This window comes from Suricata suricatta, chromosome 9, assembly GCF_006229205.1.
Source record: "Suricata suricatta isolate VVHF042 chromosome 9, meerkat_22Aug2017_6uvM2_HiC, whole genome shotgun sequence".
Taxonomy (NCBI): Eukaryota; Metazoa; Chordata; class Mammalia; order Carnivora; family Herpestidae; genus Suricata; species Suricata suricatta.
Genome location: NC_043708.1, coordinates 117511284 through 117526851, shown reverse-complemented (window position 1 = coordinate 117526851; position 15568 = coordinate 117511284). Strand labels below are relative to the sequence as shown.

Genomic DNA, 15568 nt, shown 5'->3' with positions numbered 1-15568 from the left:
GTCCTTTGCTCAGTGAGGTACAATTCTGTGCTTTGGCACTCTGACAGCTTACTGGCTGTCTTGTTTTGTGATGTTTTTTTATCATCTGTGCCAGAGGTGGATGCACTTTAGAGGTCAATGTGTGGTGTGTGGTTAGAGTTCCTCTGAGAATAGGAACCTTTGGCCAATTGGAGTAACCTCCAGGTGTCAAGAGAGGCATTCTGGTCCACAGGAGCCTCAGTTTTGTGCCGATTTGTTGCAGGATTCCTGGCATGGTTTTTTGGCAGAGGCACACTTCTTCAGGTCTTAGGCCCCCACCGTGAAGCTGCCTTCCTTGCTTGAGCCAACCACCACCCATCCAATGGAACACTGATCCTCCACACACAGACAGGCCCAGTTTCCAGTTCATCTCTCCCTCTTACATGCTTTGCTTCACCTGCCCACAGGCTGACACATGGGACAGAGAGACAGGACAGGAAGATGCACGTCTCTGTCTCGGATTCATTCTTCCTGGTGTGGCAAGGGGGACAACTGGATATCTTTCTGACGAGTGCATGTGATTGCTCCATCCTACTCAGGTGTAGTGGCCAGTTCTGATTGGCTGTTGGTAAGAGAAGAATACTTTCCTTACCCCTGACGATCTGTGGGAGCTCAATGCTCAGATGAAATTTGGCCCAATGGGATCTCTATGAAGGTAAGCCTTCCTTCATGTCAGCTTCTGTCATTGGCTTTAGGATTGCACGATCCCATCCAAGGTGCAGCTAAGACACTTGACCCATGTGTGGTTCTGGTGCTAGAGGGGCCTGTCAGTCCCTCGGGGTCAGTGGTGTGGCTCAGCATGGCCCCAGCCATGTTCACCTTGCCTGGTGGCCCCAATGTGCTGGATTCAATTATTAATCTTTCTCAAGCTGGTTTGAATTAATCATCTCATGCCTGATTCCTTGGGTATTACAACCTTAATTTATCTCTGACCATCTCTGCAGCATGCTCTTATCTATATGTTCTAGGATTGTATGTGTTTCATTTCACCTGTTGAGGGTGGGTAAGGGCCAATAGTAGAAATTGCCTTACTTGTTGTCTGGTACCTTGTTCAGCATATTGGCATTTCCTTGGGTGAGTCATTTGACTGTATGTGGAGTGGCCCTTGGGCTTGGTGGTATGGGGCCAGTGATCAGTATGGCCACTACACTTGATATCTCCTGAATGTTTCCCCTCTACACACCATGTGCCAATTGAGACTCTCTGGTAGGCCTATGGCTAAAGTCAAGATGCTGTGCTGTCTGTCTGCCTGGACAGCAATGCCAATGACCAGAGAAGATCATTACAGGGACTTTCCATTGGCCTGCATGACTCCAGTGTCTCCTTGTTTAAACTGCTCTACTGTGGTTTTCCAGAAATCACCCAGACTTCTGTGAGTCTGCTAATGCATGGCTGCCAGAGATGTCTTTATTTTGAATGTTTGTGTTGCAGAGATCCATGACCTGTGTTTTGTCTTGGCATCTGTGTTCCTGAGGATTCACAGTCAGTGGTGTTGTTCCTCATGCCTGAATGCTGGGCTGACAAATATGTCCACCTGGCTGGGTTTGTTCATGTCTCAGTAACTTTTATTTTGGAGATCTTGTCTCTTCATGCTGAGTTCTGGCGAGGTGAAAGTGTTATTCCAGGAATGTCCATTGGATCATGGGTAGATGTGGTGGACTTCTCCACCAGTAGCCTACCAGCAGGGTGGGTACCTGAATTGTCTCCCAAGAGAAGTGGCAGCTTGGAGAAGGTGCACCTTTCCTTGTGAAGGAAATGTGTTCTCCTATCATTGTGCAGCCCTTGAGCACTGTGTGGACCATGCTGATGTTACTTGTTGGCAGGACAGGGCCCACATTCCATGCCAAAGTCTGAATCCCTACAAAGGCCAAAGTGTTGGTGGCTGTGCTAGCTGATAGATCCTATCCCTTATATGGGAGTCTATTTTGTGGAGAGTACTGATGGGACCTTCAGAGTAGGCATGATCAACCTTCTGTGGACCAGGAAGCCAAGGGATGGTATGTTTCATTCCAGATTGGGGCTTCTAAGCCTGCTGAATGTGGCCATGTCAATTTCCTGTGTGGAATGCTCCCTGGGTTGAGTCTGGTTTTACACTGGCTTTAGGGTGGACAAATGTAGTGAGCTTTTTTCTCACAGAGGGTATTTTGGAAACCTGCACATTTTCTGAAAGAGGTTCCTGGTGGAGTTGGTCATCTTGGTGGTTAGAAGGATGTAGAATTTACATTTCAGGATTTTTTTCAGTAATGATTCAAATGGACTTTATTTGAGTCAAAGCAAGTTGGGGGCATAAATATTTATAAATGTGAGATCTTGATTGATAGACCCCTTAATTATGATATAATGCCCTTGTTCATCTCTTGTTACAGTCTGTTTTAAAGCCTAGTTTGTCTGGTATAAGTGTGGCTACTATGGCTTTCTTTGCACATCCATTAGTATGATAGATGGTTCTCTATCCCCTCATTTTCAATATGCAGGTGTCTTCAAGTGTAAAATGAGTCTCACTCAGCATATGGATGGATATTGTTTTTGTATCTATTCTGAAACCCTGTATCTTTTGATTGGAGCATTTAGTCCATTTAAATCCAAAATAATTTTTGAAAGATGAAGTTAGTGCCATTGTGTTGCCCATAAAGTTGTTTCTGGTGCTGTTATCTGGTCCTTTATTGTCTTTGTTGCTTTGTTTGTTTGTTTGTTTTCTCCACTGAGACTCTCCCTTAACATTTCTTGCATGGCTGTTCCAGGGGTTCAGAAACTCTTCAGTTTTATTTGACTGGGAAAGTCTTTATCTCTCCTATTCTGAATGACAGCCTTGCTGTTAAGCCAAGAATACTTGGCTGCATAGTTTTCCTATTCAGTACATTGAATATTTCACACCACTCCCTTCTGGCCTGCAATGTTTCAGCAGATAGGTCTGCTAGGACACCTTTTTGTCTCTAGCTACTCTCAGAATTCTCTTTATCTTTGTATTTTTCAAGTTTTTCTATGATATATCATGGTGTTGACCTGTTTCTCTGTGACTCTCGAACTTGAATGCCTAGGTCATTCCTTAGATTAGGGAACTTCTCAGCTATAATTTGTTCAATGAAATTTTTGCCCCCTTTTCCCACTCTTCTCTTTGTGGGAATCCTATCATATGGATATTGTTTCATTTCTTTGAATCACCTACTTCTCTAATTCTCCCTTTGTGATATAATATTTTCCATTCTCTTTTTCCAGCTTCATTATTTTCTAGAATTTTATCTTCCATATCACCTATTCTACTTTTTGCTTCTTCAATTCTTATTGTCACTTTATTCAGTAGGTTTTGCAGCTCAGTTTTAGCAATTTTTATTTCTTCCTGAGTATTTCTTAAATCTTTGATCTCTGCAGCAAGTGATTCTCTGGTGCCCTCTATCCTTTTTTCATGCCAAGTTAGTAGTGTTATGAGTGTTGTTTTAAATTATTGTTTAGACATGGGGCACCTTGGTGGCTCAGTTGGTTAAGTGTCTGACTTCAGCTCAGGTCATGATCTTGTGGTTCATTAGTTTGAGCCCCATATCAGGCTCTGTGCAGACAGCTCAGAGCCTGGAGCCTGCTTCAGAGTCTATGGCTTCCTTTCTCTTTCCAGGTCCCTCCCCCCTCTCAAAAATAAACATTATTTTTTAAATAAATAAAATAAATAAATTATTTTCAGATATATTGCTTATATCTATTTTGAGCAAGTCCTTAGCTGTGCTTTTTCTTGACCTTTCTTTTGGGGAAGAATTTCTCTGTCTTATCATTTTGGATAAATTTGTTTCTGCATGTTTTTAATGCTTATTATGTTTCCTGCAGCTCAGAGTACTACTGTATTAAGAATGACTCATACACTGTGCAGTGCTGGGCAATTCAGGAAGTGTTTCTGGTGTATGTTGTAGGCACTCTGCTGTTGTGTTTTGGCTACTTTTTCCCACTGGTCAGTCCTCTGTAGAGATTCTCCTTGCTCAGTGGTAGAGTTCAACTCTCTGATCTTAACGGACCATGCAAGGCATGGACCCTCTCTCCTCCTCCAGAGGAGAGCCCTTTAGCCTTGTACTTGGCATTGTTCTCAGAAAATCATTTCATAGCCACAAAGGTAACTGGAGTTTATGGTGAAACACAGTTAAAAGCTTTAGCCACTTTATCTTCCCTCTGCACACACCTGTGTCTCCTGTGGTTGAATAGTCACTTAAAGGCACCAGCCAAGATTTCGTCCTTGGAGAGGTATTATCCCCTCTTTCAAATGCACTTCGGGAAGGGTAACTTTCTCTCCCAGTTCAACCAAGGGGATCTGCGCACCACAGTGTCTGCTGTCTACTCCTGGGGGAAGCCAGGAGTACCATGACCAGCCCAGATATACTATAGCAAATGGAACAGACTTCCAATAACTTAGAATTTGAGTTCCATTATTTGTAAAAACTTGCAGTAGTTACTTTCTCACTATTCTCCCATAAGTGGTTTGAGGGGGTGCTTTTCTTGTACAAACCCAATGCACTGCTCTCTCTCAACCTGTTTTCTTCCCTTCTCTGAAAAAATGGCTCCTACCTCTCTGCAGCACCACACCTTTCTTCTTCCTCAATTCCCTTCTGTACCTGCCATGTTCTCTCCCTCAAATTATGCAGAATGTTCTCTTAATCCTCATATAGATTTCTTAGATGTCCAATATGATTTGATGTTGATCTAGCTGTGTTCAAGTGATGAGACTAGTCTTGGGTCTCCCTACTACCTGGCCACCTTCTGCTCTGTGATTTTATAAATGTTTTTAGATTATTTTCCTTTTTGTCAAGATTGGATATTTTCCTTTTTGTCAAGTATGAATCTATTGATTCATACTAAGTTCGCTTAATATTGTCCTCTTATGTCAAGACTAATAATGAGCCGATCCAATGAGATGTTTATATAATTTTCATTTGTAAAATTTCTCTTTTTTTTTTTACAGTTCTTATTACTTATTTGACATTGGCTTAATTTTATTTTATTTCACATTTTTTAGTGAACATACAATGTGAACAAATGGAAATTATACTCATTTATATATATGTACTTATTTTATTACTATATAGTTCAAAGTGGACAGCGATGAGTTTCATATGAAAGAGTTTATCCCATGAGATATGACACGAAGAAGCATTTCAGACATAGTTCTGCCAAAACATCCTCAAGGGCCAGTGGGAATTCTCACATCAATAACCAATTTGTTCCGAAAATATTGACATTCCTTTCAGAGTATTGTAACACTCCAGGGACAATAAGCCTCTGTCTATTCTACTCAACAATGTGGTCACCAGTGATTCTGGTCCCCATGATAAATTTAGTGGTGTTCAAAGTCTCCTAGTTCAACGGAATCCTGAATGCTCAGTGTCTGCCATGTATCTCATTATAATGGTCCCTTCTATAAAAGTGCCTGGATAAATGATGACTCCACAAATAGATTTTGTTGGAATATGAAAAAGTGAGAAACAAAAATTGCTTTTATGAGCTGAGGTCTAGTCCATGAATCTTGCCGAGTAAAAATATGGAAGGGAATTCAGTTTGGTCAGCAAATTTTATTTAGAAAAATACAATGGTATTAGAAAACAAACATGCTGGCATATTCTAGAGGAAATGAGTTATAGAAAGGTCTATATAGCCAATTGTGGGATGATATAACTACTCTTTGTGTTCTTGATTTCCACTGTCTACACATCTGTCATAAGTAGACCCTGGACAACTACCACATAAATGATGAGTCCCATGAGAAATGTTTATGAATACTCTTGAGCTATTGACATATTTGAGCTGATGGAAACTTATGAGTGATGATCAGTGCCTTTAGTGAAATTAGATTGTCAAAATCCAAATATACGAAATTTTACTTATCATTTTCTTTTAATAGTTTATTATCAAATTGGTTTCCATATAATACCCAGTGCTTCTCCCCACAAGTGCCCTCCACCATGACCATCACCCCCTTCCTCCCTCCCCCTCCCCCTTCAGCCCATGGTTCCTTTTCAGTATTCATTAGTCTCCCTTGATCTGTGTCTCTCACTCTCCCCCATTCCCTTTGCCCCTTCCTCTCCCCATGGTCCCCTGCCAGGTCTCTCCTGTTAGACCTATGAATGCAAACATATGGTATCTATCCTTCTCTGCCTGACTTATTTCGCTTAGCATGATACCCTCAAGGTCCATCCACTTTGCTACAAATGGCCATATTTAATTCTTCCTCATTGCCATATAGTACTCCATTGTATATATATACCACATCTTCTTGATCCATTCATCAGTTGATGGACATTTAGGCTCTTTCTATGATTTGGCTATTGTAGAAAGTGCCGCTATGAACATTGGGGTACATGTGCTCCTATGGGTCAGCACTTCTGTATCCCCTGCGTAAATCCCTAGCAGTGCTATTGCTGGGTCATAGGGGAGTTCTAGTGATCATTTTTTGAGGAACCTCGACACTGTTTTCCAGAGCGGCTGTACCAGTTTACATTGCCACCAACAGTGATTTGTTCATTTTAGCCACTCTGACTCGCATTAGGTGGTATCTCAATGTGGTTTTGATTTGTATTTCCCTGATGATGAGTGATACTGAACATTGTTTCATGTGTTTATTGGCCATCTGGATGTCCTCTTTGGAGGAGGACATGTCTTCTGACAATTTCTTCACTGCATAATTCATTTCTGGGGTGTGGAGTTTGGTGAGTTCCTTGTAGATTTTGGATACCAGCCCTTTATCTGATATGTCATTTGCAACTATCTTTTCCCATTTCATTGGTTGCCTATTGGTTTTCTTGATTGTTTCCTCTACAGTGAAGAAGCTTTTTTTCTTCATGAGGTCCCAATAGTTCATTTTGTTTCTTGATTCCCTTGCCTTTGGGGATGTGTCGAATAGGAAATTGCTGCAGGTGAGGTCAAGGAGGTTGTTTTCTGCTTTCTCCTCTAGAGTTTTGATGGATTCCTGTCTCACATTCAGGTCCTTCATCCATTTTGAGTTTATTTTCTGCATGGTGTAAAAGAATGGTCTAGTTTCATTCTTCTGCGTGTTGCTGTCCAGTTCTCCCAGCACCACCTGCTGAAAAGGCTGTCTTTTTTCCGTTGGATTCTCTTTCCTGCTTTGTCAAAAATTAGTTGACCGTGCATTTGTGGGCCCACTTCTGGGTTCTGTATTCTATTCCATTGGTTTATGTGTCTGTTTTTGTGCCAATACCATACTGTCTTGATGATGACAGCTTTGTAGTAGAGGCTAAAGTCTAGGATTGTGATTGTTTTCGCTTTGGTTTTCTTTTTCAACATAACTTTGCTAGAACTGGAGTAAATGGACTTAAAAAGAATGAAATTATGTACAGTATGGTCTATGACCATAGGGGAATTAAATTAGAAGTCAAAACAAATAAATCTGGGAAATCACCAAATATATGGAAATTAACATACTTCAAAGAACCCATGGGTCAAAGATAAAATTATAAAAAAAAAAACCTAGAAAACATTCAGAATTGGAAGGCATAAATATAAAGAGATGCTTAGAGGAAAGTTTATTATTTAAAAAAATTTTTTTAACGAGTGCCTGGGTGGCTCAGTTGGTTGAGATTTGGACCTCAGCTCAGGTCATGTTCTCGTGGTTCATGACTTCGAGCTTCGTGTTGTGCTCTGTGCTGACAGCTCAAAGCCTGGAGCCTGCTTTGGAGTCTGTGTCTCCTTCTCTCTCTGCCCCTCCCCCACTCACACTCTAGCCTGCCTCCATGATTTTCATTCCTGTGGGTTCTAGAATTTTTGACTTTCATGTGCTTAGTCCAAAGCATAAAGGCAGAGTTCCTTTTTTGGGTATGAAGATTATATTGGGCCAAAGTGAGGTAATGGTTTAAAGAATATCCCTGAGCCCTCAGTATTGTGTCCTATTGAGTATGAGCATTAGAAGAGAATGGGAAACTAACCCAAACACATTTCGTGGTAAGTTGGAAGACTCTATAGGCTCCCTATCTGTTTAGTTATATTTCTTAAATTACTGTACATCATTCTTCTCAACCTAGTTGATGTCATACTTCTGAGGTGAAAGTTCTTGGGAGCAAAAAATTTCTTTAAAAAATTTTTATATAGTTTCTTTATTTTTGAGACAGAGAGAGACAGAGGATGAGCGGGGAGGGGCAGAGAGCAAGGGAGACACAAAATCTGAAGACAGGCTTCAGGCTCTGAGCTAGCTGTTGGCACAGAAACCTACACGGGGCTTGAACCCATGAACTGTGAGATCATGACCTGAGCCGAAGCTGGACACTTAACCAACTGAGCCCCCAGGCGCCTCCAAAAAATTCTTAAGTATTGTAGTGGTTTATGGCCCTCCAAAAAGCTACCATACATAAGCAGATATACAGAATATTTGTGGTTTTAAAGTTGGGGGGAGGTGAAAACTAGGGGGAAATGTCTAAAAAGGATATCCAGACGGTAATAATAAGAAAGTTGAGATACACTATCATACAAATCTAAATAAATTAGTGTATTTCTGTCACCTAGCTGTGTAAGAATCAAGTGTGATAGAAAGAGCAACTGCCACAGTTTGCCAAGATTTCCTCAGTAGTAACTGGCTTTGCATAGAGAATGATTTTAGAAGATTATGTTTCTTTTCCCATTTAGACTCAGTATCTTTCTCTTCCATGATATATTATCCTAACTTTGATCTTAAAACTTTCTGAAGAACTGTGTCTCTCTGGTCCTTTGAAGGTAAATGCTACTTGTCTTCCATTAGGACTTTCAGAAAACTCCAAAATCCATATTCATTTATTTGCCAACAGCAATTTTCAAGACCAAATTTACTCTTATACCAGAGAATTATGTATGCACAATGATTTAACATTACTCTGATCCCAAGATTTATAAACCTTAGTTCATCAGGAGCCAAAGTGCTATTGGAAACAAATTATCTGGAGCTAATAACATGTATGCCAATGCATGATGAAATATGTAGATCTTATAAAAATAACATCTTTAAATGATCAATTACTGAAAATTTAATTAAAATTATTTTGTGGAAAATATGTTTGAAAATAGAATTATAAGCTACTGAATTGTGATAAATGTTTCTAAACTTGTCAGGAAACAGGAAATGAAATAAAGAAGACAATGATATTACATCAATATGTTTATATTCTGAAGACAAAAGCATGTTTTAACAATTATGTTTTTGTTTAATTTTTCTTGAATGTGAAAGTTAAAATTTTATACCTTTACAGCAATCCAGTATTCAAGATATTTTCATGATTGACATGATAAAAAAAAACCTTAAATACATTTGATTAAAATTGTGATATTGTGTTCTGCAGATTATTTCAGAAAGACATTGTTTTAGGACATTGCTTTAGGATACATGCAATTCTTTATTTTTGTTGAGTAATCAGCAAATGAGATAAGCAAATCAAATGTAAGTCATTGTTCTGTGCATTTTTGAGGATATTCCAAATATAGTAATGAAATGTGCTTTTTATTTTATCACATCTATACTTTATTGAAGTTGTTTAAAACTGATGATTTACAGTATGTTCTTTCTTCAAAATCATAGATGAAAATATTGTATTTATAAATTCTTTCAGATAAAGAATGGTTAGTACATTTATAATTCTTGCACAGGAATGTATCCTTTCACTAGATTATTGCTTTGGGGCAAATATTAGACTGTTGTTATAAAAGAGAAATTAAGTTTAAGTTTAATCCAATCTTTCCAAATATTTAGATGTTATTAACATAAATATTTTCTTTTAAAGATAGCCTTGTGAAAATTCATAAGCTAGAAACAATTTTCTTTTGCCAGTGGAACTGTGGGTGCCTCTCGGAATTCACAAGATGGTAATAGAAAAACCATGGTTTTTTTTTTTTTTGGTATATACATATATAATAGTAAAAAATATATATAACATTTAGCCTTAACAGAAAAAAAATATTTTACCTTGCTAAAGTTACTATTAGCCATTTTTTCGGTTTATTGGGTGCCAAGTGGAAGGGAGAGCAATGGATATTGGAAGGTAGTGCATATGACACACAAGAACTTAGCAATATCTACTCTTTCCAATTTGTATAGTGCAATGTCCACAATTTGAGAATGCCTTATTGTTAAATTATATTACATGTACATGTATTTGTATTTGTATAAGATTTTAAGTATGTATAGTTTATATATGCATATAGGTAAAATTTATATCTGCATATTTTTCCTCAAAATATTCTTTCTCTTGTTTTCCCCTGCCAGGTTATCATGGGGCCTAAAAGAGAAGAGAAACTGTCTATGCCTTTGCCTTTCTTGAATGCCATCTTTAGAGAGTAAGATCACAACTTAATTTTAAGTCAATGGTCCTTCATTCCTACCTGTGGCCTTTTGGACCCCCTTGCAGGTATGACTATATTATCAGGGAACTACATGTTTACTGGAAAAAAAGCACACAATGGATAGGATCTGATAGATCTTGCTTTTCTTAAGCTTGATGACATTTGGCTGTAGCTAAATATCATTAAAAGCCCATCCAAAATCCAGGTAATAGTGGGCATTACGGCAACTAGGAGTTATAGCTGTGGGTAATAACAGGTCTCTTTAAATGGGGGACTTTCTCAATAACCCAGTCCTAAAACTGAATCTACCTCTTGAAACCACTTACTAAGTTACTTCCCAGGTCTTTAATTCTATGCCTGATCATCAAATGTGCTTTTAACTTCTTATGGCCTGACATGTTTAGCTTAATTTTATAGTACAACTACTTACGGATTGCCAGGCATGGAATATGTTCTCAATAAACTTTTACTGAGAATAGATACATAAGTAGATCATTTGAGTGATTATGTAAGTAGCCTGGCCAAATAAGCATAAAATAATAAATGATGTGGGGAAAAGAGACATAATTTTCATTGGGATTCAGGCAATCCAGTCAATTTTAAAAATGCACAAGAAATAAGGGCTTTGATACAATATGCTTATATTGAAATGTATAGAGCTATGGTGCAGCTAGCTATCATTTCTGAGTTGTGTGAGAGTAACTGTTAGCTTCCAAATTAAATCAATATGAAACAGTACAAAAGAATAACTTCCCAGACTCCAGCTGAATTACGTTTTTCATTGGATGTGTCATTTCTCATTATTTTCCCCTCAGAAGATCACTTCTTGAGAACTCATTTGGGAGTGAATGATATCAATAAATCCTTGAAACAAGACTCTTCAGACAATAGGACTTTTGTTCAAGTGCTACCCTCTGAAGGTAAGCAATTTTTTCAGAATAGTCCTTGCTTTTTAAGAGCAACCATGTCTGGGCAAAAAAATTAGATGTTAGTTTTCTGAAGATTGATGATGTCTGGTTACATTCTAATTGAGTTCAAGGGCCAGAATGCATAGTGAGTTAAGAGATAGAGCTTTTCTTATATGTGTTCATATTTTCTACATTTAAGTTAGTATAGTTATGGTTCATAAGAAAGATTTTCTTAACTTTTCTAATCCAATAAACTAATCTCCTGTCTGGATCCATTGTGTTAAGAGAGTGTCATTTGCAAGAGATTCAGTGGTTCTCAATAACTATTAGACTGGAGGGAAGACAAATATTTTTGTCTGAAAATATTGATCAAGTTAATGAATGACTTAGACCTTTAGGGAGCCAATACAGAGGGAAAGAGATAAGAGTCTGAGATAGTTGGAGGTGCCTATCACTTTTTAGCCCACCAAGGAATAAAAAGTAGCATTGATGTTTGATTTAGGAAGATTTAAAGTAATTTTTCTGGCAGCTGAAAATGTGGCTTTCTTTGTGTCCCCTGGGTAGATTCATTCCAGAACATGTTGAGGTAGAGTATATAAGAATTTCATGCCCCCCCAACAGGCTCCTTAGAAAATGTGTCCCACAGCTTTGCCAATTTTCCTTGCTGTATCCTTGCAGGTGATGACCACAAATGTGAGGTGGATTTATTACTGAGGGTGCCATTACTTCTACCACAAACTTCACCAAAGCAATGATACCATCTTCTTTATGCTTGGAGAATCTTCTCTTTCCTGTGTTGCAGTGGACACCTCCTGCAGATAAGAAATGCTTAACTGAGAAATGCTCATGTTGGGATATCATCGATGAGACTTTAATTTGGGCATGGTGACTGTTTCCCTTGCTGCCACTTGACTCAATCCCAGGAGCCTCAGTAGAGGAAATATTATTGCACCAGAAACTCAAAATGATGGAATTGCTCAGTGCTCCCATAAATATACATTTATAATTTCCATTTGCCATATGGTAAAATTTAAATATTGGATATATTTTAAAAACTTTAACAAATTTTTTCAAAACTTCAAGGTGTATCTAAATATTTAATATATAAATTAAGTTCCCTCCTCTCTACCAATTTTATCCCCCTCCCAAGCTTTCTTCTATGAAGGGAGTTGTGTGCATTCATTAAATGGATAGATGCACACATACCGTCACATACACACAAACTATTTTTTAGGAGTTCTGGAAGTGGGGCCATATTGTACACATTCTTCTGCAAATTTTTTTTCATTTAACAGTTTTTAATACCCTTTTCTATTTCAGTAATACACATCTGTGTCATTTGTTGAATGACTGCACAATTGTTTTGTAGATGAAATAGAATGAAATGTTACAATTATTTCTCATTCATAGATATTTATGTTAGCACCAAATTTCTGTGCAATGAAACTCCCTATTAATAATTACACACTTGCCTATTATACCATAATAAATTACTTAGCAGTTGAAATACTGGGATTAAGGGTATGCACATTTCAAATTATTACAAGATTTCCTTAAAATGCAGTAACAACTTTATTTTCAAATGGCAATAAATGAGATTGCCAGCTTTCCCACAACTTGACAGATAATGGATTTTATAAATATTTAATTTTATTTTGCCAATGTGATAGCCCAAACTATTGTCTTAAGTTGTATTTCTTTTGTTTTTGAGTTTGATCATTTTTTCATATGTTTATTAGCCATCTGTATTCTTTAATTTCCTCTTTATGTCCAATTTTGGGGTAGGGTTTAGATTTCTGGTTTTGAAGAGCTCATTTATAATTGGGGAAATAAGCTTTGGATTATGAAGCATTATAGATATCTTTATGCACTTTTATACTTCATTTTTGTTATAAGAATATGTATGATTGTTATATGTCCAAGTATAACCATGTTTGCTTTTATGGCTTCTGAGTTTCATGTCATTAATGAAAAATATTTATACTGATTTCATAAAACCGTTCACCTATGTTAACTTCTTATTCTTTTGTGTTTCTTTTATTCAAATTCTTAAACCATGAGAAATTTTTTTGATTTGAAATCTTAAAGTTGCCAAGTTATTTGCCATTACTTGCGATTATTTGCCAATAATTGCCCATTTATCTGTAATGCCATCTTGCACATGTGCTGTATTTCATCTGTGACTGGCACCATTTTTGTTCTGTGGATATGTGTGTCTTTTCTTCTGCCTCCTGTCTCATGTCTATTCTTGTGGGAAGAAATTACAGTTTAGACTGCAATTTCATCAACTTTAATAAATTAATTTAGGAGGGATTGGTTTTTTAATAATATAAGTCTTCCTATCCAAGGACAAGGTATGTCTTTCTTTTTATTCTACAATTTTAATTGCTGTTAACATTTTCATTTTGTTTTGGGGTTTCCTTTAAGTTTATTTTATTGATATTATTTCTATATCTGAAAATTTCATTTTGGGGATATTGGTCACCTTACTCTCCTCATGATTTTCAGATTTTCTCAAAGTACATGCGAAATCCTTTGCAAATACTGACCATTTTAATTCTCTCCTTCCAAATGATCTTTATTTAATTATGTTGATAATGTTCACTGACTGATACTTTCAGAGCATTTAAAAACTGTGAAACTATTACCCACCCTTGATTTAATTAGTTTTTAATGTACTTTCTTGGATTTGACCAGTACATTGTTGTTGGTCTATTAACCAAAAAGACTCCAAGAAAAAACTACGATCAAGAAAAGCTGAGTGAGTTAAACTTACTGCAGCAAGGGAAAACACCACTTTGACAATGTTTAGTAGTGTTTCAAAAGTAGGCTTTAGGGTATGGGTTGATATGGTTTGAGGTGGAATTTTCAAAAAATGGAAATGGTTAAGAATGCATAAAATTTGGCATACAATAGTTTAAGATTGGAAAAAGAGTAACATGAGGTCCTTGATATGAGTCTAGATAATCAAATTTGTGTCTAATAAATGAGTTGTTTGCCTACATGAGTAATATATATTTCAAAAATAGAAGAGCTATAGCTTAGATAAGAAAACTGTCAATTTATTTATTTGTTTGCAGTTCTATCTTGTGTATAGGATTCTGCTAGACGTGGTATCAGGTACTAATCCTAATAGGTAAGTTATTCTTATTTAGGTGAGCTCAATCACTAATGCAATATGTGAATTTTAAATTTGAGATATTTTTGTGTATCATATAGGTAAGTTTCCCACCTTTTATATATTTCTAAGAAATTCCATCAAAACCAGGTGGTAGATGTAATAAATGATTTTTGCTAAACAATTGTATTAGTCTTCAATTAAACTTTTATTTTTGTGAAATAATTCTATTATTGAAACTTTAATTTATTCCTTGAATTAACAATTTGGTAAAAATGTTTTGGTAAAAAAAATGTTTCGGTCTAAATTTACTACTAAATTATGAATATCTTAATTTGATGTGGACTTTTTGCAAGTATACTTACCGTTAAATGAAGTTGATCTATAATTTTATGTCCTATTTTTGTCATGGTTTGATATCACATTTTCTGGTTGTGTTAAATTAATTTTGAGGACATTCTATGCTATAGAATTGATTGAAAACCTTTAGCATTAATATGAAGGGCTGAGTGAACACATCAATTAAATAATCTGAACCGTCGTCCTTTCTTTTGGTGGTTTGAAGAACTGAGGTTATCTAGAAAATTTTCTCACTTGTTTTCTGTAGTGACTGTTTTTTGTCTTGCATCTTATATTTAACTTGTTCTATCCTAGAAAATCACAATCCATTTAGATTTTTCAGCACAGTAACATGAAGTTATACAATGTGTTCTTTCATCACTCTCTTAATTTCTCATTTCAGTTGATATCCATTTTCATTCCAGTTTTGTTAGTTCTAGCAGAACTATGCCTTTTTTAAATGAAGTAAGTCTGACTCATGGATTTTTTAGCATCACTAGTTGCTCCTTTGCCTTCCCCCAATTAGCTTTTTGGTAAAATTTATCAGTGTGGTTTTTTTAAACTGTTTTAATTTATTTATATTTTTTGTAGTTCTTTGCATTTACTGAATAAATTCTTAAACATGTATATCCACTTATTTTCACTTGTTTTTTATAATGGAATATTTGCTCTATTGTTAATTTTATAAAACTTCTCACTCTAAAAACAGGGTAAACATGCAGAGTATAAAGAGAAAAAACAATGAACTTGTACCAGAAACCCAGGTTCCACCATTATTAATAGTTTGCCAAAGTCACTTCATCTTAATTATATATTCATGTAATTAGTACCTTATTCAGGAGGTAGAATCTTTTTATTACTTGAGAACATCCCCTATTGCCTCCTTCCAGCCACACCT

At 36.6% G+C, this 15568-nt stretch overlaps 1 long non-coding RNA gene across 2 annotated transcripts; it reads left to right on the top strand.

The window, feature by feature from the left end:
• Positions 1-443: 443 nt before the first annotated feature.
• Positions 444-15297, top strand: LOC115301472. 2 transcript variants are annotated; one of them, XR_003913125.1, is made up of 4 exons: positions 444-673; positions 10229-10370; positions 11121-11225; positions 11892-15297. It is a non-coding gene; the product is annotated as an uncharacterized LOC115301472 (long non-coding RNA). The 2 variants fall into 2 exon arrangements; XR_003913126.1 differs by lacking the exon at positions 444-673 and adding an exon at positions 7810-7944.
• The last annotated feature ends 271 nt before the right edge of the window (positions 15298-15568 follow it).